The 11959-nt window shown below is 37.4% G+C and overlaps 1 long non-coding RNA gene across 7 annotated transcripts in view; it reads right to left on the bottom strand.

Annotated features, from left to right (window-relative positions):
* The window catches only part of LOC144300794 (uncharacterized), a 340674-nt gene that overhangs the window by 129943 nt on the left and 198772 nt on the right, over positions 1-11959 (bottom strand). For 3 of the 7 annotated variants that reach the window (XR_013367572.1, XR_013367575.1, XR_013367573.1), the window contains one exon: positions 10476-10782. The exons of 2 other annotated variants lie outside the window; for them this stretch is intronic. This is a non-coding gene — a long non-coding RNA (uncharacterized LOC144300794). Of the gene's footprint in view, positions 1-10474; positions 10783-11959 lie in introns of those variants that run through there. 2 more of the 7 variants (XR_013367577.1, XR_013367576.1) reach the window with 1 other exon arrangement.

Raw genomic sequence — 11959 nt, 5'->3', positions numbered from 1 at the left:
GTTAGGGGGAAGACCTTATTTGCAAAGAAGAGAAATCAGAAGAGGGTTATTAGGGAGGCAAAGGGATCATTACACAGAAAAAGTCCAAAAGGGGGTGGGGAGTTTGCTCAAAAAATGTCAAATGTTCCAGGAATGGAGGAAGACTCCCAGACAAGCAAGGGAAGTGCTGGGCAAGGGCATAGCTCCCAGGGTTTGGTTTATTCTCTTGGCTTTAGTCTCAGAAGTTTGGGACGAGTCCAACTTCAACAGAAGTTAGAGAGATTCCACATAATTTTTTTTGGCTGAGCTGTCATTGGTAATTTCCCAGATAAAGAAACTTTTGTTAATTGCTTAAGTGGAAGGACAAGACATTCAAATTTCTCTCTCTCAAGCAGCCTTTTCTTTTTAATAGATCCTGTGTGGAAACTGACACCCTAACCCAAAAGACGTCATGTTAAGGGTGGTGGAGGGAGTCACATTTCTTGAAAGACTGATATGTGGACTTTTCTTTTGCTCCAACTTAGATTAATTGTGTGACCCTAGGCAAGAAATGTTCCTGCTCTTGGACCAACTTTCTGCATCTGTAACATGGAAAGATTGTACCTTTTTACGGTCTTTTCCTCCTCTGGTGGTCAGTGGCTCTTATTCTTTCCTAATTCAAATCTAGTTACTCTTGTAGAAGGGATTTTGCAGGGAACCACACATAGACAGATGAATGCTAGTCTCTGCCAGAGTTCTGTCTACACTCAAAGAGTGCAATTCTACCAGGTCAATTGTAGGAGGTCAACTGGCTCCTGAGTTAAAAATGTTCTGACTTCAAGGTGACTCCAGTACCAGTAACAAGGAAATAATACCAGAGCAAGAGGGTGTTAGATGCTTGCCAAACAAAGAGGTTATATTTTATTTTATCTGGCAACATCAGTAACACAAGATGCTAAGTGGGGGTTGCAAATGAAAACTGTCTCCTTCATTTATGTGAATTTATAACTGTGTAGATCAGCAAATAAAATTACTGAATAGGACTATTTATCTGCTAACTTGTGAATGACATGAGACACGCAGGTCTTTAACCATTTACCCTGAAAGGCAAGCTTAGTCAAAAAGCAGCTATTTATCCAGGGGAAACATTGGCAATGATTCTTATAATGGTGATTTGGTGTGATCAAACTATTGTCTGTGGCCAGTTAGCAGGCAAGAAGCCATTCAGCAGAGTTACAAAACTAATCTTTACTGGATTTGTCACAAACAAAGGATGAGACATTCATGCAAGAAGTCAAGATCCATCCTGGGCTATAAGCCACTGCTCCCCCTCCTTGCCCACTGAGAAAATTCAATACATTTAAAATAGTCAGCAAACAGACCAGAGACTCTGTAATTGATTAAATCTAAGATGTGTTTATTATGTTCCTTGTGAGGCAGGCAGGGCCTCATAGGGGAAGGAAAAGAAAAAAAAAAAAGCTAAACAAAACTATTTGGTATTCCAAGGGAATGTGCTGGTTTCTGCTTCTTGGTCTCTATGGATTTCAAGGAACCATCCCAGGCCAACTGTTCCACACCCAGGATCTGGGCTGAGCCACAAAAGAGGTCTCTTCACACTGAAAAACTCAGAAGAGATACACTTGAGACCTCGTGGGGAGTGAAGGGTCTCTGAGTCCTACTCCCCAGGGATAAGCTGCAAACTATGTGAACTCTATTTTTATTAATTAGACCCAAGCAACAGATCTATATCTCTGTTGATTGGTTCAGTCATAGAAAACACACACACACACACACACACACACACACACACACACACGAAGATAAGCCCACGTGGACATTTTCAATTCAATTTAATTAGCAGTTCAAGAAAAAGACTTTAAAATTTTAATTAGGAAGTCCAATTCAAAAATGTTTAAATTGTTTTTGAGTAGACACAGGTTAGTCTTGTGTGTTACTGATGGCAGCAAGCCTGGGAACCCTCTCCAAAGAGAAAAATCTCTTTGCTTGCTGGTTCTAACCATGTGTTGTCTAGATTTATATACTGTCAGCCATCTCCAGCACCCTCAGTGCTCGCTTTTTTTTATTCACAAATGCACACACAGACACATACTGTATCCTCTAAACTTTCCTCCCTTCTCCTCTGAACATGTGGTTTCTTTGCTGCTTCTGTTTTATTTAAAGATTTATTGATTGATTTGAGAGAGAGAGAGAAAGAGAAAGTGAGCAGGGCCCACGGAGGAAGAGGGAAAGGAAGAGAAAAAATCTCAAACAGACTCCCCACCAAGCACAGAGCCCAAAATGGGGCTCAATCCCACCATCCCAAGATCATGACCTCAGTTGAAATCAAGAGTTGGACCTCAACCAACTGAGCCACCCAGGCTCTCCTCTTAGGTGCTTCTTGACTGTAGAAAATATTAATGGTAGCTCTTGCCTGTTTCTTTCCCCCCCTCCCACATTGTTACACATCATAACCCAACCACATCTAATCTTCAAGATGACTTTTTAAATGCAATCTATTGCCCATGAAAATATTAAAACTCATTTTCTTTAGATAGTACAATCTTATGGCATCATTTTTGCTTTCTTCTTTGTGTACTTTTTTTTGCATGGTATACACTTTGCAATTGCATGTGACATTTTTACAGTAAGAAATAATCTTTATTTTAAGTTTTATTTAAAAGAGCAAACTGGAATGTCTGGGTGGCTTAGCAGTTGAGCATCTGCCTTTAGCTCAGGGCATGATCCTGGACTTCCGGGATCAAGTCTCACATCTGGCTCCCTGCATGGAGCCTGCTTCTCCCTCTGCCTCTCTCTCTCTGTGTGTCTCTCATGAATAAATAAATAAAATCTTTTTTAAAAAAATAAAAGAGGAAACAAAGGCAATATGTACACCCGGAGTGCATAGTGATTGCAGCTTTTGTATGAACTACCTGTTCAACAATAAGAATCAAGAGGAGGAATATATTTGAAAATAATTCTGTTGTTTACTTTTTGTTTATAATATGACTTAATAGTCCATACAAAATATGGTCAATACAAAAATAAAACTTTCAAACACATGGTTTTACAGGCAGGAAGGGTGAGGAGGGCCCTACTGCCACAGGCATGATTCAGCATGGCAAGTCAATAGAGAAAATGTGGTTTACCCTCTTTCAGGGCATTGCTTCTAAAGGCTTCTCTGGAAATGAAATACAGTTCATGTCAAGAATATGGCCATGGCTATTAAACTGAGTAACAGACTTTCTGTGTTTCCAAAAGCATGAGCGCAATTCTGCTCTACCTTAGTCACCAGGGCATGATTCAAATCTGGGTTGACTTTCATCTTTGGCATCTTATGAGCTGATGTTAATCCTCAATTTGGGATAAAGATGGCATACATAGAATCTGCATTGGAAATTTTAGAGTGCCTAGCTTTAGAAAAGCAGAAGTTTTCTCTCCCCATATTTTGAAATCTTTCTCTAAAGAACTGAATAGAGAGCACATGGCCAAGGATTAATTGTTGTAAATCTCCATCACAGTGAAAAGAGGAATCCTAAAACTTAGCCAGCTGTTAAAAAGACATTAACAGTAACTTCTCAAAACTGCTTTTAATTTAGGGTTGTACTCACTTTTAACACACTCCTAAAAGGCAGGAGAAAGAAAGAGAGAAGGAAAGGAAACCAAGGAAGGGAGAAGAAAGGAAGAGAAAGGCATGGGAAAAAAATGTTTCTTTCAAATTGCAGCTGACACTCTGTCAATGAGTTTGCTAAAGCTACCTATATTTTGTATATATTCCTTTCTTGTTAGGCTTATTTAGCCCATCAAGTAATTACAATATATAAGTTAATCTTAGAGACAAAATTAAATTTTTAACTTAAAGTAATACTTGAGTACTGGGATTCTTTCTCCAGCTATGACAGAAATCCCTGAATGTGCTAAAAGACACTAAAAGGCCAGAATATGGGCAGCAGAGAAAGAAATCTAAGCCCTGTGGACTATTCACTTAGAATGAAAACATTTTTGGCTTCCTTATATTGTACATAAAAGTGAGAAGAATGATACAAACATTCTATGGGTTGAGAAAGAAATTTTTAATACTGGCATACTTGACAAGCTATTGCAATTTGATGATTCTGCTCCATGGGATACTATGTTTCAGATTGAAATTGGGAAGTTACTTTTTCAGGAAAAAGACCACCTATGCATTTATTGCAACTCAACAGCAAGTACTGAAATAAGAAGTTAAACCTCCCCTCAGAGCATTTGGAGTGCTCTCAGCAAAGCAGAGAGAGACACAGTTCCCAGTGCCTTGTAAACATCAGGAGAAGACATCCCCAGGATGACAAGTGTTTTCTTTAAGTATGTTGTAGAGAATAAAAACCTCCTTAACAATACCACTGTAAAAGGCCAAACTCAAACTTTGGGCAAAGGAATAAATATAAACAAGTAAATTAAATTGATCAAGCAACAACAATAGCTTTCCTCCTCCAAATTGAAAATTCTTCCTTTTGTATTCCCAAGATTGATGAATGACACCATAATCCAGGAGACTGGGAATAATTTTGATGCCCACTTTCAATAATGAACACAGCATCTAGACAGAATATCAATAAGGAAATAGCAGACCTAACCAGTACTGCACCATATAAAGAACATTCCACCTGACAACAGCAAAATACACATTCTTCTCAAGCACACATGGAACATTCTACAGGATAGATCACACATAAGGTCACAAGACAAATCTTAACAAATTTAATAAGATTAAAATCTTCCCAAGTGTCTTTTCTGACCATATGGAATAAGACTAAAAATCAATATCATAAGAAAAAAACAGGAGAATTTGAAAACACATGGAAATTAAACAACACATGTTTCAATAACCACTGGATTAAAGAAATGAAAATGGAATAATCTTGAGACAAAGAAAAAAAATTGAGAATAGAAAAACAACAGAGAAAAAAAATAAAAATAAAAAAAAGAAAAACAACAGAAAAGTTGATGAAATTCAGTTGTTTTTGAAAAGATAAACAAAATTTATAAACCCTTAGCTATATTAACCAATAAAGGAGAAGACTCAGATAAATAAAAGCATAAATGAAAGAAATATTACAACTGAAACCATGAAGCAGGGAGGATGTTAAGAGCCGTAAGAAACTATCATGAACAATTATACACCAATTAATTGAACAACCTAGAAGAGATAAATTTCTAGAAACATACAACCTATCAAGACTGAATCAAGAAAAAAATAAAAAGCCTGAACAGACTAGTTAGGAGATAAAATAAGTAATAAAGTGATAAAATCAGCAATCAAAAACCTCGAAAGAAAGAAAAGCCCAGGACCAGATGGCTTCACAGGTGAATTCTGTGAAATATTTAAAGAAGAAATAATGCCAATAATTTTTAAACTCTTCCAAAATATGAAAGAAGAAGGAATACATCCAGACTCATTTTATAAAGCTAGCATCATACTAATACCAAAGCCAGAAAAAGACACAGGAAGAAAGAAAATTACAGGTCATTATCCTTAACTAATATAGAAACAAAGATCCTCAATAAAACAAAACAGCACATTAAAAGGATCATATATAATGACCAAATGGGATTTAGCACTGAGATACAAGAATGATACAACATACACAAATAAACCTATGTGACATTAACACAATGAAGGATAAAAATTGTATGATCATTTCAATAAATGCAGAAAAAAGCATTTGACAATATTCAACATCTATTCATGATTTAAAAAAAAACTTTCAATGAAATAGGTTTAATAGGAAATTTCCTCAACACAAATAAGATCATATCTGAAAATCCCACAGCTAAGATCTTGCTCAATGGTGAAAAACTGAAAGCTTTTCCTCTATAATCTGGAACAGGTGATGGATGTCCACTTCCACCACTTATATTCAACATAGTACTAGAAGTCCTAGCCAGAGAAATTAGATAAGAAAAAAGAAATAGGGCAGCCCCGGTGGCGCAGCGGTTTAGCGCCGCCTGCAGCCCGGGGTGTGATCCTGGGGACCCGGGATCGAGTCCCACGTCGGGCTTCCTGCATGGAGCCTGCTTCTCTACCTCTCTCTTCGCTCTCTCTCTGAATAAATAAATAAATAAATCTTAAAAAAAAAAGAGAAACAAATGGTATATAAGCTAGAAAGAAAGAAGTGAAGTTATTTCTCTTAGCAGATGACATGATCTTGTATGTAGAAAGCCCTAAAGACTCCCCCAAAATTGTTGGAATGAATTCAGTAAATTTGTAGGCTACAATATTAACATGTGAAAATCAGCTATATTTTTATGTACTAACTGTAAACTATCTGAAAAGGAAATCAAGAAAATAACCCCAAAAAGAATAAAATACTTAGGAATAAACTTCACCAAGATGGTAAAAAATATTGTACTGAAAACTATAAAACATTGACGAAAGGAATTTTAAAAAACATACATAAATGGAAAGATACCCTCTATTCATGGATGGAAACAATTAATGTTATTAAAATGTCATACTACCTAACGCAATCTACAATTCAATGAAATCCCTATAAAAATCCCAATGGCATTTTTTTTAAGAACTAGAAATATATAATCCTGCAATTCATGTGAAACACAAATGACCCTGAATAGCCAACCAATTTTTTTTTTTTTAGCCAAACCAATTTTGAGTAAGAAGGACAAAGCTGGAGGCATTATACTTTCTGATTTCTGTATTTATTACAAAGCAACAGTAATTAAAACAGTGTGATACTGATATAAATGCAGACACCTAGACCAATGGAATAGAATAGGGAGCCCAGAAATAAACTCAGACATATATTGTCAACTGATCTTTGACAAAGGTGCCAAGATACACAATAGGGAAAGTTTAGGCTCTCTAATAAATGGTGTTGAGAAAACTGGATATCCACATTCAAAAAAAAATAAATTTAACCCTTATCATATACCATACACAAAAATAAATTCAAGTAGATTAAAGATTAAATGTAAGACACAAACTAAAATTTCTAGAAGAAAACGTAGAGAAAAAGCTTCTGAACATTGGCCTTGTCAATGATTTCTTTGATAATGACACTAAAAGCACAGGAAACAAAAGCAAAAATAGACAAATGGGACTATATCACAGGTATTTGAAAAAGTGCTCAACAATTCTAATCATCAGGGAAATGCAAATCAAAACCACAATGACTGTTTGAGGAACCTCCACACAGTTTTCCACAGTGGCTGCACCAGTTCACATTCCCACCAACAGTGTAAGAGGGTTCCCTTTTCTCCACATCCTCTCCAACATTTGTTGTTTCCTGCCTTGTTAATTTTTCCCATTCTCACTGGTGTGAGGTGGTATCTCATTGTGGTTTTGATTTGTATTTCCCTGATGGCAAGTGATGCAGAGCATTTTCTCATGTGCATGTTGGCCATGTCTATGTCTTCTTCTGTGAGATTTCTGTTCATGTCTTTTGCCCATTTCATGATTGGATTGTTTGTTTCTTTGGTGTTGAGTTTAATAAGTTCTTTATAGATCTTGGAAACTAGCCCTTTATCTGATATGTCATTTGCAAATATCTTCTCCCATTCTGTAGGTTGTCTTTGAGTTTTGTTGACTGTATCCTTTGCTGTGCAAAAGCTTCTTATCTTGATGAAGTCCCAATAGTTCATTTTTGCTTTTGTTTCTTTTGCCTTCGTGGATGTATCTTGCAAGAAGTTACTATGGCCGAGTTCAAAAAGGGTGTTGCCTGTGTTCTTCTCTAGGATTTTGATGGAATCTTGTCTCACATTTAGATCTTTCATCCATTTTGAGTTTATCTTTGTGTATGGTGAAAGAGAGTGGTCTAGTTTCATTCTTCTGCATGTGGATGTCCAATTTTCCCAGCACCATTTATTGAAGAGACTGTCTTTCTTCCAATGGATAGTCTTTCCTCCTTTATCGAATATTAGTTGCCCATAAAGTTCAGGGTCCACTTCTGGATTCTCTATTCTGTTCCACTGATCTATGTGTCTGTTTTTGTGCCAGTACCACACTGTCTTGATGACCACAGCTTTGTAGTACAACCTGAAATCTGGCATTGTGATGCCCCCAGATATGGTTTTCTTTTTTACAGTTAAAAATATACCTGCCCTACGACCCAGCAATTGCACTGTTGGGGATTTACCCCAAAGATACAAATGCAATGAAACGCTGGGACACCTGCACCCCGATGTTTCTAGCAGCAATGGCCACGATAGCCAAACTGTGGAAGGAGCCTCGGTGTCCAACGAAAGATGAATGGATAAAGAAGATGTGGTTTATGTATACAATGGAATATTACTCAGCTATTAGAAATGACAAATACCCACCATTTGCTTCAACGTGGATGGAACTGGAGGGTATTATGCTGAGTGAAGTAAGTCAGTCGGAGAAGGACATACATTATATGTTCTCATTCATTTGGGGAATATAAATAATAGTGAAAGGGAAAATAAGGGAAGGGAGAAGAAATGTGTGGGAAATATCAGAAAGGGAGACAGAACATAAAGACTGCTAACTCTGGGAAACGAACTAGGGGTGGTAGAAGGGGAGGAGGGCGGGGGGTGGGAGTGAATGGGTGACGGGCACTGGGTGTTATTCTGTATGTTAGTAAATTGAACACCAATAAAAAAATAAAAAAATAAAAAAATAAAAAAATAAAACCACAATGAAATATCACATCATATATGTTAGGAGGACTATTATCAAAGCAAACAAAACAAATAACCAATAACAAGAATAAATGATAATGCTCATTGGTGACGATGTAGAGAAAAGGAACCCTTATAAGCAGTTAGTGGAAATCAGTATAGCCAATATGGAAGACAGTATGGAGGTTCATCAAAAACTTAATTCTTTTTAAAATAATAGAACATATGTTCTAGCAATCTCATTTATGGGTAGATATCCAAAGAAACTGAAACTGGAAGAGATATCTGCATTTCTACATTCAATGCAGTACTATTCAAATAGCCAAGACATGGAAGCACCTACCCATCCATTAATGGATAAATGGATAAAGAAAATGTACTATTTACTACAGTGGAATATTATTAAACCTTTAAAAAGAAGAAAATCCTGCTATTTGGGGCACCATGAATGAACCTGGAGGACATTATACTAAATGAAACAAACCAGAGAAGGACAAATACTACATGGTACCACTTACATGAGGAATCTAAAATTGTCAAAGTCAATAAAATAAAATAAAATAAAATAAAATAATAAAATAAAATAATCAAAATCATAGGGGCAGAGACTAGCATGGTGGTTGCCATGTGTGGGAGAAGGGGGCAATGAAGAGGTATTCATCTGAGAATACAAAGTTTCATTTATACAAGTAAGTCCTAGAACTCTACTATACATCCTAATGCCAATAGTTAACAATATTGTATTATATACTTCAATTTTTTTGAAGAGGAGTGCCTGGGTGGCTTAGTCAGCTAAACGAACTGACTTGATTTTGGCTCAGATCATGATCTCAGGGTTGTGAGATGGAGTCCTATGCTGGGCTTCACACTCAGTAGGGAGTCTGCTCAAAAAATTTTCTCCCCTTGCACCTCCTCTGCTCTCTTTCTTTCCTCTCTCTCTCTCTCAAAAATGAATAATCTTTAAAAAATGTTTTTTCAAAAAAAATTTTTTTCAAAGAGAATAGAACTTGAGTGTTCTTTTTTTTTAATTTATTTTTTATTGGTGTTCAATTTACTAACATACAGAATAACCCCCAGTGCCCGTCACCCATTCACTCCCACCTCCCGCCCTCCTCCCCTTCTACCACCCCTAGTTCGTTTCCCAGAGTTAGCAGTCTTTACGTTCTGTCTCCCTTTCTGATATGGAACTGGAGGGTATTATGCTGAGTGAAGTAAGTCAGTCGGAGAAGGACAAACATTATATGTTCTCATTCATTTGGGGAATATAAATAATAGTGAAAGGGAATATAAGGGAAGAGAGAAGAAATGTGTGGGAAATATCAGAAAGAACTTGAGTGTTCTTATCACACACAAAACAATTTAAAAAATAGAGTGGGAAGAAACTTTTATAGTTTTATAGGATATGTTTGTGACACTGATTATGGTGATAGTTTTACTAATGTATATTTACTCCAAACTCATCAAACCGTATACATTAAATATATACAGCTTTTTACTTTACAACTGTTTTTCTGACTTAATCCACATCTACAGTTATGTGAACTCCCAGATGCTGTAAAAGTCCTGCTAATTCCTTCTGGGTGTTTTGACAGTGGTGAGTTGCTACCATGTAGTGGCTACTAAGTTCTCCTCACTCCTGAGGTCATGCCTCTTGTTGCTTCCAATTCTCTGTTGCTAGACCAGGTATAGACATCAGACCAGTGTACTCTTTAAAGGCACCGTCCATTTCTGATTCCTGTTATCTCCCAAGGTCCCTTTTTTTTTAATAACAAATTTATTTTTTATTGGTGTTCAATTTGCCAACATACAGAATAACACCCAGTGCTCATCCCGTCAAGTGCCCCCCTCAGTGCCCGCCACCCAGTCACCCCACCCCCCGCCCTCCTCCCCTTCCACCACCCCTAGTTCATTTCCCAGAGTTAGGAGTCTTCCATGTTCTGTCTCCCTTTCTGATATTTCCTACCCATTTCTTCTCCCTTCCCCTCTATTCTCTTTCACTATTATTTATATTCCCCAAATGAATGAGACCATATAATGTTTGTCCTTCTCTGATTGACTTATTTCACTCAGCATAATACCCTCCAAGCTCCTTTTAAAGGCTCTGTGAATTTCCAAAGGAAAAGGAGTAGTTGACATACTTCCTGAGCTAGGCAGTGGGATCCATTCACCAACTCCTCTGCTTAAGATTGCCTAAGAAAAAAAAAAAAAGGTTTGTGACTAAGGAAGCTCCACCAAACTCTTAAAACTTCTTTTATTGCAGTCAATTGTGTTTTCATCCTTGTCATTCTCGGACAGAAAAAATAAATAGAAATGTTATTATCCCCGAAGGACCTCCTCAAATCTTCCCAACTAATAAGATAATGAATTCTCTGTGCTCTGATTTAAAGACAAAAGGAAGACAGTTCCTTTCAGGAAGACGTAAAGGGAGTTGGTGAGATAGCACTACATTCAGATACAGTATAAGCTGAACACAAATGCTGGAGGATATTACAGAATGGAGTTGAACAAGAAGCATCTGAGATTACAGCCCACCTTTGGCTGTGCTTTTACATCTCCACTGGTGAGAGAATGACCTGCATCTCATCAGGAAAGTCTGCCTGCCACGCTTGCTGTGTATTTCTGTGTGTGCTTTCAGTGCAGACACCTGACTTGGCTAGAATTTTGTACTTTATTTTCAGCTGTGGCCTTGATAGCTGGGGTAGACCTGGTCTAAGAAGAAAAGAGGAATTTTAAACTTGAACTGAATAACTATGGTCAACAAGCCTGGAGGTGTCTTCTTGGCTCATAACAAGTCCTCCTTTTCTGGAAACTGCTTGAAAACACAAGGAAAGGAACCATGGCTATGTCTATAATGGAATGGTCCCTGCACAGAACAATGATTAAGAGTACAGTGTCTATAATCAGACTCCTGGAATTCAAAGCCAGGCTCTCCTTACTAGCTGTGACCTTGGTAAGGGTCTCATCTGACTGTGTCTTACTCTCTCCTGTGTGAAATGGAGATTACATTAATACCTACGTTGGAGCTACTTTGAGGATTAAATGAGATGCATGTCAAAAGCACTCAGATCACCACCTGCCTGTGGTAGACACTCTCTATATGTGTTGCTACCCCCTGCCATGGAGACCGATCCAGGGACAGATAGCTCACCCAAGGAAGCCCACTTAAAGTCTGTCTACTTAGAACTATAAATCAGAAACAGAAATCAAATCATGAACTGAGTCACATTCATGGTAGCTTGAGAAAATGTCCTGAGTTCCTGGTCTTTCCAATCTTGCCTGTTTGTCTCCAATTTTCCGTGAAATGACTCAATATACATGTGCAATAAAAGAACTCCGTATACATCCGAGGAAAGGAAGCATAACTAAA

This window comes from Canis aureus, chromosome 29 (genome assembly GCF_053574225.1).
Source record: "Canis aureus isolate CA01 chromosome 29, VMU_Caureus_v.1.0, whole genome shotgun sequence".
Lineage (NCBI taxonomy): Eukaryota > Metazoa > Chordata > Mammalia > Carnivora > Canidae > Canis > Canis aureus.
This window is presented reverse-complemented; position numbering and strand designations above follow the sequence as displayed.